Genomic DNA, 14,608 nt, shown 5'->3' with positions numbered 1-14,608 from the left:
AGCCGGACTGGGAAGTCATGTGTCTGGAAGGGACCCCAGTCACCGTTCTCCGCAGCCTGGGTATCTCCGATCCAATTCTCCCAGTTTGTCTGGGGGGGCGCACGTGGGGGGGTCGCCAACCGCTGCGGCTTGAGGGGACCACCTGTCCACTTCTCCCAGCTGGCCCGGGAAGGAGGAAGGGAGGGACTCCGGCCGCTTGCTGCCCCGGCCCGGGGAAGCCCGCGCCCCTCGGTGATCTCACCGGAGCGGGTTCTCCCAGCCAGTCATCCGTTCCAGGATGGGGTACGCTGTCTTTTTTATCTCTGTCGTGGCTCCGCGAGCTGTTCTGTATTGTTTCTACTCCCCTAGTAGCTGTTCTGGAGGAGGAACTAAGATCCGCGCGTCTTACTAAGCCGCCATCTTCTCCGGAAGTCCCCCTTTAGTTTTTTTAATTAGAAATTGTAATAGAAATTTAAGCATCCAACTTGTTTGTAAGTTTGGTACATAATCATAGCATATGAAAAAAATACTGTCACAGTCATTTAGGAAGATGAGGTGCTACAAGTTAATGTAAAATATCACATTATGAAATCCAGCTTGCTGCATGTCATTTACCCTTTTGGTCTTAGAAATAGGTTTTATACTACTCAGTTTTTGAGCCAGAAAAAATTCTATGATATAGTTATCCAAAGACTCAGACTGATAGGTCACTTAAATTATAAAATTTTACCACCACCATTGAAGTCTAATGTGCTGCTGGTATATTTGTCTCTCTTGATCTGGTTTAACTACTAATTGTGAAACATTTCCATCTTAATTTCTATGATCTGAAGATGAAAAGTTCTGGATTTATAAGGATGGCATTCTCTAGCTTTTAAATTTTCTGGAAAGATGCATTTTGTAGCATAAGAATTGAACGATCGTTTGCTTTACTGCTTCTAGATAATTACATCAATCATTTTTAGTCAAAGTGAAAGGGAAAAATGAAAAAATAATTAGGAATAATGATGAGTAAAGCTGAAATACTAGCTTTATAAAATAGCAAAATATGTCAAGCTATAGGGAAAATGAGATTTAAAACCAAATAACAGCATAAGATGCTGTAGGGTTCTGTCTTTCCAAAGGCTTTTTGAAAAACTAGCAAAAAACTGGAAGAGCCATCTTCCTAAAAACTCTGGAAAACAGTTAAAGGCTTACAGTATCCGGCAAGTACCAAATCAAGAAAAATCAGCTTGAAAAACAGGCAAAACCAATGATGCTCCTGCTAGCCACTTGCTGACGTGGTGTGGAGCCATCCTGCCTTCCCACCGTGGGTCCCTTGTCCTGTTCCAAAGGGAACAGTCCCTTTGTGCATACTGCTATGCCGATATGTCACTACTAATCCATTAAGTGGAAGTATGAAACTGAAACAGGAAACTTGCCTTGGAATCCCCCTCCCAGAATTTGTCCTGAAGAAAAGCAAGTGATACATACCTAAAGTGTATAAGAAATGATTACATGGAAGAAGCCTGGAACAAAGTACTACCTGCATACAATAGAGCACCCAGGAGGGGTAAAGTCTCTTGAAGGATGTAGAGGAGGTATTAGAATTTTTGTAAAATGGGAATCCTTCAGGAGAAAACACAAAGCAGGAGAAACAGACTCCCCACTGGCTTGAAGACAGGAACCTGCACATCACATTTGCCTTGGGCTGGTATTGATAGGAGGGCTAAGTTCTGGTTGACACCTCCAGCCAGCCAAAGCAGAATCAATTTGCAAAATCTGTAAAAAGTGATACTTGCTTTGGTTTGTTTTAACTCCTGAAACTCAAGTCTCTGTCTTAACACTAACTGGATACAAATTGTCTTATCACTAACTGGGTAACAGCACAGGGACTACACCCCAGAGTTAACACTTTAAAATATTAAAATGTGCAGTGTGCAGCAAAAAATTAGAAGACAAACAAAACGATAGCTCATCCGTAGGGATAAGAAATGTTTCTCAACAAAGAGGACAAGACTTTGGACATAATGTATGAAGACTTAAAAAGTATCCTCAGTGTGCTCAAGGAGAGAAAGGAAAACATGGAGAAAGAACTAAAGAGTATGAGGAAAACTGAACAATATGCGAAGCTCAACAGAGAGAGACAGACTTTTTTAAAGGAACAAAACAACTACTGGAGTTAAAGATGAGAACTGAAATGAAAAATTTCCACAGGATTTTAAGGGCAGACTGAAGCTGGAAGAATCAGTGGCCTCTAGGACAAGATTATTGAAATGATTCAGAAGGAGAAGCTGAAAGGAAAAAAGTTTTAAAAGCACAAAACAGAGCCTAAGAGGTCTGAGGGTGCCATCAAGCTTAATATATGTATTATGGAAGTTCCAAAACGGTAAGAGATTAATTGTCAGTTTCTCATAGTTACCACAGAGGCAAGAAAGCAGTGGAACGAAATATTTTAAATGTTGAAAAAACAGTTGCCAACTTAGAATATGATATCCAGCCAACTTTCAGAAATGAGGGGTTCATTACCATCAGACCTACCCTACAAGCAATGCTAAGGGAGTTCTTCAGACTGAAAGGAAAGGACCTTAGACAGTGGGTCAGAGTAACATCAAAAGAGCCCACCAATACAGTTCCTGTTAGCCAGCCATGAAGGTCTTGCGAGATTCGCATCAATACCAAGCACCTGTGTCTGGCAGAACTGGTGTGAGACAAAGATATATTTGTTCCCTGCTGCCCTGATAATAAAGAGTTTTGGCTGGACCTTTGAGCGCACGCCAAGATAGTGTGGAGCCCGTCGAAAAGCACATACTATGGCGCTGAAATGGATTAATAAGGAACTTAGTGATTTGGCCTGTGACCCCTCAACACAATGTTCTGCAGGTCCAATTGGGGATGATATGTTTCATTGGCAAGCCACAATTATGGGACCTAATGACAGCCCATATCAAGGCGGTGTATTCTTTTTGACAATTCATTTTCCTACAGACGACCCCTTCAAACCACCTAAGGTTGCATTTACAACAATTTACCATCTAAATTTTAACAGTAATGGCAGCATTTGTCTCGATATTCTAAGATCACAGTGGTCTCCTGCTTTAACTGTTTAAGTTCTTTTATCCATTTGTTCACTCCTATGTGATCCGAACCCAGATGACCCCCTAGTGCCTGAGATTGCATGGATCTATAAAACAGACAGATAAGTAGAACAGAATATCTTGGGAATGGACTCAGAAGTATGCCATGTGATGCCACCTTAAAGTCAGAATAACCTGCATTGTAGTTGGAATAAAAAAAATCAAAAAAGGAACAGTAATTTAAAGTTATCTGGCTGCTCCCCTATCAGACCTCATCTTTCTTTATTTTTTGTTTACCTCCCTCCATTCATTCACATGCTATCTAAGAAGACTTAAGTTCTTCCAGCTTTGAAAAATAACTGCTTTTAGAAACTGTATAGTTACAAGAGAACAGTTGCCCAAGAGTCAGAATTTTTTAAAACATGGAGCATGTGTATTATGTGGCCAATGTCTTCACTCTAACTTGGTTATGAGACTAAAACCATTCCTTACCACTCTAACATGCTGAAGAAGTCATCTGAGGGGGAGGGAGATGGATGTTCAGTTGTCACATCAAAGGAAACAGCATTGCTCTATAGCAGCATCCATTCTTGTTTAAACCTTCCACTGTTAGAAATTTGAGGTTACATGATATACTTTATGCTCATAACTGATGTGGCTGGAGAATTGGTATTGAATTTATAGCATCAGCAGAACAGAAAATGTGATGTATTTTATGCATGTCAATAAAGGAATGACCTGTTCTTGTTCTACAGAGAATGAAAATTGTAAGTCAAACACCCTTTGTATTCCAAAATAGGGTCTCAAACATTTTTTAATTTTCATTTAAATTGTTAAGAAGCTTGGTGCTATTAGTTAACCTATCTTCCAATACACTGTTTAATATAGCACTGAATAAATGATGCAAGTTGTCAATGGATGAGTGATCAACTAATAGCTCTGCTAGTAATTGATTTATTTTTCTTCAATAAAGTTGCATTAACCAATGAAATAAAAAGACCACCAATAAATGGAAGTATGGATAATTATAGATGCTAGTACTATTGTATTTTAGCATGTTATCCAACTTTTTACTTCTTATAGGTAAAATGCAAATACATAAAAAATAATGATAAACCTATGCTTTTGGACATAAATATGAAGCTATAGTTTGGAACAAATACAATAAAAAGGTAGGGGGGTGGAAGGGTATAGAAACAATGTATGTATATGATACTATTGAAGTTCAGTTGGTACCAAGTCAAACATGATTGTTACAGATTTAGGATGTTAAAATTTAGCCCCATGTAAACGACAAAGAAAACATGAAAAATATATACAGAAAGAAATGAAAAGGGACTCAACGTGGTAGAATACAAAGTATCAAAGAATATGAAAGTAGGCAATGGCAGAATTGATGGTCAACAAAAGGCAAAAAGAAAAACAGAAGAGTCCAGCATTAATTATCTGTCATTCGTTTAAATGTAAATAGATTAAACTCATGAGCCAAAAGGCAGAGATTGGCAGAATGGATAAAAAGTGTGACCAAACTATAAACTGTTTAAAAGAGACTGTTCAAAGACCAAGTAAACTGAAAATGAAAGGACTGAAAAATACACACCATGCAAATAGTAATGAAAAGATAGCTGGAGAAACTTCTAATAAAAAAAAATAGACTAAGTAAAAACCTTATAAGGGATAAAGAAGGTCACTATATACTGCTAAAGGGGTCACTTCAACAAGAAGACAATTACAATTGTGCATCTAGTGGCAGATCCCCAACATATGAAGTTTTATTAGAGTATAATATACCACTTTCAATAATGAATAAAATATCCAGACAGAAGATCAATAAGGAAGAAGAACACTTGAACAATAAAGTAGATCTGAGAGACAGAATGCTTCTTCCATCAGAAAAATTAAAATTCTCTAGTGCACATGGCTCATTCTTTAGGACAAACCAAATGTTAGGTCACAAGTCTTAATAAATTAAAAAATACTGATATGAAATGTATCTTCTAACATAATAGAATGAAGGTAGAAATAAAGCAAAAAGTGGAAAATTTGCATGTGGAAATTAACATCCTCTTAAACTGACTCAAAGACAAAATAAAAAAGGAAAATAGGAAAAATTTTGATGCAAATGGAAATGAAAATACTACAAACCAAAATTTATTAGATGCAGCAAAGGCTGTGCTGAGGGGACTTGATGGTTCTAAATGCTTGCATTTAAAAAAGAACAAAGATCTGAAATCAGAGTACTGCCCTCACAACTGGAAAATGTAGATATGGAAGAGCAAACTAAACTGAGCAGAAGAGTGGAAATAACTAAGATTGGTGAGAAGTAGAGAACAACATAAAATAGAATCAACAAAACCAAAAGGGGGTTCTTTGAAGGATCAACAAAATCACAAACCTTTAGCTAGACTGAAAGCACAAATAATCAAAATCAGCAATGAAGGGGAATATTTCTGCACAACCCCAGTGAAGTGAAAAGGATTATGACAGGATACTATGTACAACTGCACACCAACAAATTACGTAAACTAGATGAAATGGATAAATTTCTAGAAGCACACAGATTATCGAAACAGCCAAGAAGAAGCGGAAGCTCTCAACAAACCAGTAATTAGTAGAGATCGAATTAGTTATCAAAATCCTCCCAACAAAGAATATCCCAGAACCAGAAGGCTTCATAGGGGAATTTTATCAAACATTCCAAGATCAATTAACAGTCCTGCTCAAATTCTTCCAAAAAATTGAAGAGGAGGGAGCACTCCCTAATTCATTTTACAAGGTCATCACCCTCATACCAAAGCCACATAAAAGGAAATTACAGACCAAGAGCCTATGAATGTGATTCAAAATCCCTGACAAAGCACTAACTAGCTAACCAAACCCAACAGCACATTGACATAATTATACACAGTAATAAAAAGGGATTTATCCCAGTTATGCAAGTTATGCTTCAACATAACAAAGTCAATTAATATAATACACCCTACTAAAAGAATGAAGGGGAAAACCACATAATTATCTCAATTGGTGCAACAAAAGTCATTGAGCAAAATTCAGCAACCCTTCTTGATAAAAACACTTTAAAAAAACTAGAAATAGAAGGATGCTTCATCATGATAAAAGGTGTGTGTGTGTGTATGTATATATATATATAATGCCATTAAAACCATAATAGTGGAAGGCTGAAAGCTTTCCCTGTAACACCAGAAATGAAACAACATTCCCACTGTCACCACTGTTGTTGTACTGGAAATTTTATCTGGAACCATAAGGCAAGAAACAAACAAAGCACATCTGAATTGGAAAGGAGGAAGTAAAACTCCCTAATTGCTTATGACATGATCCTATATACATAAAATCCTTTAAAAAAAAATTCCAGAAGGCTACTAGAGTTGGATTCAGCAAATGGCAAGATACAAGGTTGAGTTGCAAAACTTCCATTTACAATAGCAACTGAAAGATTCAGATATCTAGGAATAAATGTAACCAATGATATCAGTTAAGGACTTATATACAGAAAAAGACAAAACAAGCCAATCACCAATTTTATACAGAAGGGTAAAAGGCCCTGAATAGGAAATGTCATCTTGAAAAAGAACTAAGTGGACTCACACTTCTCTTATAAAACTTACACAGATACACTAGTTAAAACAGCATGGTGCGTGCTCGCTTCGGCAGCACATATACTAAAATTTTGGAACAATACAGAGAAAATTAGCATGGCCCCCATGTAAGGATGACATGCAAATTTGTGAAGAGTTCCATATTTTTAAAGAAAAACGAAAACAGCATGGTGCTCCATACTAGACTTTGAAATTAACTCTATATCTACAAACTGTACTTTGAAATTTATCACTTTTCTGTATTTATGTTTCACAATAAAAAATGTTTTAAACAGCATGATATTGCCATGACAGACATAGACCAGTGCAATCGAATTGAGAATTCAGAAATCAACCTACACATTTATGGCTGATTTTTGACAACGGTGCTAACTCCACTCAATTGGGAAAGAATAGTCTCTCCAGCATATGGTGCTGAGAAAAACAGGATGTCCACATGAAAAGAATGAAGGTGCACCTTAACTCACACAATATCAAAAATCAACTCAAAATGCATCAAAGACCTAAATATAAAAAAAAAACTAAAAAAAATAAAAAATTTTTATGTGAAAAATAAACATAAGGAAACATCTTCAGGACTTTGAGTTAGGCAATGGTTTCCTAGACCTTACACCCAAAGCAAAAGCAGCAAAAGAAAAAAATAGATAAATGGAACTTCATCAGCATTAAAAACTTGTACATCAGAGGACTTGTCATGAGAAAAATGACAGCCTATACAATGAGAGAAAATATTGGGAGACCACATATCTGATAAGGTTTAATATCCTAAATATATAAACAAGTCCTACTTCTCAACAACACCACACAACCCAATTTTTAAAATGGTCAAAAGACTTGAATAGATGTTTCTTCAAAGAAGATATACAAATGGCCAAGAAGCATATGAAAAGTTGCTCAGTATCAATAGCCATTTTGGAAATGCCAATCAAAATGACAGATACTATTTCACAACCACTAGAATGGGTATTATTTAAAAAACAAAACTGCAAATGTTGGAGAGGATGTGGAGAAATAAGAACAGTCATTCATTGTTGGTAGGAATGTAAAATGGTGCAGTTACTGTGGCAGATAGTTTGGCAGAAAGCTAAATATAGAATTAACCATATGACTTGGCAATCCCACTTGTAGGTATATACCTGTGCTGGTTTGAAAGGATGTATTGTCCCCTAGAAAAGCCATGTTTTAATGTAAACCTCATTTCATAAAGGTAGAATAATCACTATTCAATACTGTATGTTTCAAGCTGTAATCAGATCATCTCCCTGGAGATGTGATTTAATCAAGAGTGGTTGTTAAATTGGATTAGGTGACGACATGTCTCCACCCATTTGGGTGGGTCTTGATAAGTTTCTGGAGTCCTATAAAAAAGGAAACATTTTGGAGAATGAGGGAGGTTCAGAGAGCAGAGCAGAACGACACAGCCACGAGAAGCAGAGTCCACCAGCCAGCGACCTTTGGAGATGAAGAAGGAAAATGTCTCCCTGGGAGCTTCATGAAACACGAAGCCAGGAGAAGAAGCTAGGAGATGATGACATGTTTGCCATGTGCCTTTCCAGATGAGAGAGAAACTCTGACTGTATTCACCATGGGCTCTTCCACTTGAGAAAGAAACCTGGAATTTCATTGGCCCTCTTGAACCAAGATATCTTTTCCTGGATGCCTAAGATTGGACATTTCTATAGATTTGTTTTATTTGGGACATTTTCTCGGCCTTAGAACTGTAAACTAGCAACTCATTAAATTCCCCTTTTTAAAAGCCATTCTGTTTCTGGTATATTGCATTCCAGCAGCTAGCAAACTAGAACAATACCCAAAATAATTGAAAGAAGGGGCTTGGAGAATTTGCACCCCGATGTTCAACACAGCATTATTCACAATTGCTAAAAGATGGAAGCAGCCAGCCCAAGTGTTCATCAACCAATGAATGGGTAAATATAATGTGGTATGTACAGGCAATGGAATATTATGCTGCTGTAAGAAGGAACAAAGTTCCTGGCACATATGACAACATGGATGAAGTGTGAAGATGTCATGTTGTGTAAAATATGCCACATATAAAAGGACAAATATTGTATGGATTTATTGATATGAAATAGAAATAAACATATTCATAGAGTCAGAAACTAGAATATAGGTTACCAGGACCTGGGGTGGGAGTCAGGAATGGGGAGTTAATGCTTTAATGTTACAGAGTTTCTATTTGGGATGATGGAAAAGTTTTGATAATGGTTCATGGTGATGGTAGTGTTTCATTGTGAATGTAATTATCAACACTGAAATACACATTTGAATGTGATCAAGGAGGAAATCTTGAGTTGTTCATATGTTACAAGAATAAAAAGCAAATCCATAGGACTATAACAACACAGACAGTAAGCCCCAAGGTGAACCATAGACTATAGTTAATAGTATAATTATAAAAATGTTCTTTGATTAATTGCAACAAATGTATCACACAAATGCAACATGTTAATAATAGGGTGGTATATGGGAACTCTATATTCATGATTTTTCTATAAACCTAAAACTTCTCTAATAAAAAATTTTTTTAAAAAGTATTACCTGGTGTATTTCAAAGGAAATAATAGAACTTTTAGGCATGAAAAATATAATTTTAAAAATAAAAACAATGGAGGGGTAAGATGGTAGATTAGTCTCAGCTGAAGAGAAATTAGTGAACTGGAAGACAGATCCTAAATTACCTAGAATTTGGCACTGAGAATCAAAATATAGAAAATGAGAGGTTAAGAATTACAGAACATAAAATGAAAAATGCCTGATGTTTAATTGGAGATAGAGAAAAAAGAATGAAGAGGCAATATTTGAGGGTAAGGATAAAAAATAATTTTCTGGAACAGATAATCATGAATTCACATATTAAGAAAGCAGAACATATCCAAGTCAGATCAAAAGAAATCCACAACTAAACACTTTTTTATGGAAATTAAGAATACCAAAAACAAAAAATAACCCAGGAGAAAAATCAAATAATTACATGCAGGCCAAATCAGACTTTTCAATAGCAATAATGGAAGACAACAAACTGTTAAATATTGTCAAAGTAATTGCTAACCTAAAATTTTGTACCCAGAGAAATGCTTTTAATAGATCTTCAAATATATATAAAAAAAAAAAGTTTACAAGTAGCACATCTTCACCAGAGGAACTTTTATAGGGTATGGTTCTAGAAGGAAAATTACCTTAGAAGGAAATCTGAGGTGAAGAAGCAATCATGAGAAAAAAATTATTTTACTTACTACTGAGATCCTAAAAGAGTTACACGGCCATGCATAATAGAGCTAGGAGAGAGAGGGTGGTTCTGGCATTTTTTTTTACCATCATGCATGTCTTCTCTCACTTCCATTTTAATCATGGCCACTGATGTGCTAGTCTGCCGCAGGCTCTACCAATCCCAGTACTCACCCTGATCTAGTTCATGTCCTGAGGAAAAGCAAATCTCCATGGTATATTTGAAGCTTGATGAGGAGCCAATTGATACCATATGCCTATTGTGGCCTTTTGTGCTGAGCCAAAATATTCACCTTCAGGATAGCAAGATCCTCCAAAGCCTTCTACACTACAATTTGAAGGACAATAAAATGTGGATGTCCATGTTTTTGTTATTGTTGTCATTGTTTTTTTCTGAGCAATGAGAACCAAGGGTGACATCCCATCCCAACACTATGGGTCCTGACACCTGATCTAAACCTTCTCTAGTCATTCACCAAGATTATTCCAGTTCTCTGATAAATCACAAGTTCTCCATTTAGTTTCAGTCACTGAGCCCATTTTCTTTCTGAATCACAGCTGCATCTTGGAGAGTGAAGGTACTTTAGAAAGTGCACATCTAGTTCACCTGGACCTTCATTCCCAAAATGAACAAGACTCTGTTCCAGCACCTCCATACTTGTAATGTCCATGCAGGTCAAGTTGCTCCCAAGTGAACCAAAGTCATGGCAATACCTGCTAGAGTTTACATAAGGGACACAATGAGGATTCTTGCTTAGGGATTTCAGAATGAAGTCATCCCAAAGCCTCTTGTGCTCTATGGACCCCAAAACAAGTTAATTGTGTAAGACACAAAATAATGCAGAACAGATGATGCTATTGGTCTTCTAGTCCTAGAGCCAGGATCAACTACATAATTTTTGAAGCCTAAATTCAGGCCCCTTGTTTAAAAACATGAAAAAAAAAACCTGTTAAATATACTAAAATATAAAGCTTTTCCCTTTCTTCCATGATTTTATCATCAACTTCTCATGGGTTTTTAAAATATTTTTATTGACAAATCTTCACACTCATATATTCTATAGATGATGTACAATCAATGGCTCACAATATCATCACATAGTTGTGTATTCATCACCATGATCATTTTGTTTTCCTCCAACCAGATTTATTGAACATAAAAAATATATATATACAAAGTGCCTTGGATCTGCCACTTCAAAACAAGATATTTTCTTATCAATATTTTGATAGGTTAATCCATACAGTGTCAAAAAGCATTTACTATAAAATAAATAGAAAAATGACCAATACACATTACATGATGACCTAGCTACTGGAGGTTTAATAGTTCTATAAGATAGTTAACATAAGGAGAACTGAGTCCATATGAAAGGCTGGAGAATTGATATGAACCATCAAGAGGCCATTTTGTGCGCTGCCACAGTGATGCCATTGTGTTTCTGGATCATCATTTTCCAATTATCTGATTCTAGACATACCAAAGGAATATCAGTGGGGTTGGAAGTTAGCTTAGCTGCTTGCTGGGCTAGAACTGATCACCCCAGCATGCTCATCTGACAAAGTCCCATGGCAGCCCAGATTAAGTTCTTGTGATCTGTGCACAGGATGCCAACAATTGGTGGATTCTTCACTGTGTACTCCAAGTACTGCTCCAAGGATCCTCCATTCTGCTAGCCACCCGCGATCACTCAGCACAGCACATACTTCTCTGCCACAGATCTTAGGGGCTCCTCTGTCACGTGGAACGAGCAGTACGCACCATGATCATTTTTTAGAACATCTGCATCACTCTGAAAAAAGAAAAATTCATACATATCATAACCCTTACCCCTCCCTCTCATTGACTGTTAGAATTTCCACCTACAAAATATCTTTTACCCCTTATTTCCCCCATTATTTATTCATTTCTTATGTGTATTTTTGTTTGCTTGTCTGTCCATACCTTGGATAAAAGGAGCATCAGACACAAGATTTTCACAATCACAGAGTCATATTGTAAAAGTTATACTATTATACTTCATCTTCAAGAATCAAGGATACTGAGACACAGCTCAACAGTTTCAGGTGCTTCCCTCCAGCCACTCCTATACACCATAAACTAAAAAGGGATATGGATAAAATGCATAAGAATACCTCCAGGATAACCTCTCAACTCTTAAATCTGGACAAACCAACAAAAACTCGTGCCCTATTCAAGATTCCATGTGCTTATGGTGTTCGACTAAATTAACAATACAAGTTAAATTAGGAAATGCACTACCCAAAATATATATATTTGTCCTGCATGGGCAGGCACCGAGAATTGAACCTGGGTCTCTGGCATGGCAGGCGAGAACTTTGCCTGCTGAGCCACCATGGCCCACCCTCAAAATATAAATTTTGTACCCAATAAACATCTTTCCCTTTGGTCTCACACTGAAGTTGAAGTTTTAAAATATGGACCATATCATCCTTTACCCTGTATTCTGATATACCTTAGTCCTATCCAGATAAGCTTCATTCATCTCTATTCAAAGTCTGATCAGTTTTTCAACTTTTTAAACAGTTCCTGAATGGGATACTGCTGACTTTCATAGCTTCAGAGCTCTAACTCTGAGTCTCAGGTGTCACATAAATACCTGAAGTTTCTGCGTATTACCAAGTTATATACAAACAGCTCAGTATCTCAGAATTTAGAAATAACAGTTACAACTCATGAATATGTGACTGCTATAGAAGTTTATAATCTACGACCCTTTACAATTGGCCCCAACATGATAATTCATGCTCTTGACTTCAATTCACTGAGTTTTTATATTATAGTTAGGCCATATGATTGAGGTATGATAATATCTGTCTTTTTATTCCTGACATTTCATTCAGCATACAGTCCTTAAGGTCCATACACCTAGTTGCATGCCTCACAACTTCATTCCTTCTTGAGGCTGCTCAGTAGTACATTGTATGTATATACCATAGTTCTCCATCCATTAGGCCACCTCCATCCATTGTGAATCAGGAACACTGCCACCATAAACACCAGTCTGCACATGTCCACTCCTGTCGCCACACACAGTTCCTCCTGGTATGTACTGATTTCAGGATCATATGGCAACCCATGCCTAGCCTCATGTGGAACAAACCACCACACTGCCCTCCAAGGGGCTGGACCTCTCAGTTTCCCTACCGACAGTGAATAGGTACATCTCTTTCTCTGCATATTTTCTACCACTCCATTCATTTTTTAAAAAGTTTTATTCACACATCATGCAATCCAACCTAAGTATATAGATATACCCTCACCACCATAATCTATATGAAGACATTTCCTCAGTCCTTCCCCATGTCATCCCCCATCTGTTGACATTTACTTTTGGCATAATGCCTTTATTGCATTCAGTGGAAGCATATTACAATGTTACTGTTGACTGTAGACCCTAGCTTGCATTGATTGTACTTTTTCCCAAATATCATCCATTTTCAAAACCTTGCAATGTTGATATTCATTTGTTCTCCCTAATGCAAAAATGTTTATTTGTACATTTAATCATCATCATTTCCACTCTAGGCACTGCTAAGTTATACTTTCAGTCTTTATCCTTTATCTTTCTTTTTCGTTTCATACATGCCACCAGCCCATCTAGAGAGTGTCTATTTCATCATACTCACATTCAGCTTCATTCAATGTACTTATTATGCTACAATCAGGTAGTATTGTGCTATACCTTTATAGCACAACATAGTCCTGTTGCACAGTCTGTATTACTTCAGTGCCAAATGCCCAATCTCTACCCTACTTCTATCTCCTGATAACCTGTGTTCTTAACTTCAACCATAAAAGTTCATTCATTAATGTTAGTTCGTATTAGTGAGACCATACAGGTTTCTGCCTAATTTCACTCAGCATAATGTCCTCAAGGGTCATCCATGTTTTTATATGCTTCATGAATTTATTCTTTCAGCTGTGTAATATTCCATCATATGTATATACCACAGCTTGTTAAGCCATTCATCCATTGATAGACATTTGGGCTGTTTCCATCTCTTAACAATTGTAAACATGCTGCTATAAACATTGGTGTGCAAATGTCTGTTTGTGACCTTGCCAACAGGTGTTCAGAACATATACCTAGTAATGGATTGTTGGATCATATGGCAATTCTATACTTAGCTTCCTGAGGAACTGCCAAATTGCCTTCCAGAGTGGTTGTACCATTTTACATTTGCACCAACAGTGGATACCTGTGCCTTTTTCTCCACATCCTCTCCAGCACTTGTTATTTTCTCTTTTGTTTTGTTTTGCATTGTTCTGATAATGGCAATTCTAATGGGTAAGATGGTACCTCATTGTGATTTGCATTTGCCTAATAGCCAGTGAAGTTGAGCAACTTTTCATGTGCCTTTTAGCCATTTGTATTCCCTCTTCTGAGAAGTGTCTGTTCATGTCTTTGGCTCATTTTTTAAATTGGGCTGTTTGTCTTTTTGTTGTTGAGTTGAAGAATCTCTGTATATTCTGGATACTAAACCCTTATCTGATATGTGGTTTCTAAATATTGTCTCCCATTGTGTAGCTTGCCTTTTTACTTTCTTGAAAAAATTCTTTGGTGCACAAAAGTGTTTAATTTTGAAGTGAGTTCTGGGAAGACAGCAGAATAGGACAGGTCGAGTTCACCCTGCTGCAAGGAATAGCTAGAGAAGGGACAGGAGGGTGACTCAGATGGC

The 14,608-nt window shown here is 37.0% G+C and overlaps 1 non-coding gene and 1 pseudogene across 1 annotated transcript; both read left to right on the top strand.

The window, feature by feature from the left end:
• The first annotated feature begins 1,341 nt into the window (after positions 1-1,341).
• Positions 1,342-3,328, top strand: LOC143643422 (ubiquitin-conjugating enzyme E2 D3 pseudogene; annotated as a pseudogene).
• A 3,366-nt stretch (positions 3,329-6,694) lies between these two features.
• LOC143645341 (U6 spliceosomal RNA) lies at positions 6,695-6,803 on the top strand. Its single transcript, XR_013157064.1, has one exon. It is a non-coding gene; the product is annotated as a U6 spliceosomal RNA (small nuclear RNA).
• The last annotated feature ends 7,805 nt before the right edge of the window (positions 6,804-14,608 follow it).

The sequence above is a fragment of the Tamandua tetradactyla genome, chromosome 8, assembly GCF_023851605.1.
Source record: "Tamandua tetradactyla isolate mTamTet1 chromosome 8, mTamTet1.pri, whole genome shotgun sequence".
Taxonomy (NCBI): domain Eukaryota; kingdom Metazoa; phylum Chordata; class Mammalia; order Pilosa; family Myrmecophagidae; genus Tamandua; species Tamandua tetradactyla.
The sequence above is the reverse complement of the archived record's forward strand: the minus strand, read 5'-3'. Positions and strand labels throughout refer to the sequence as shown.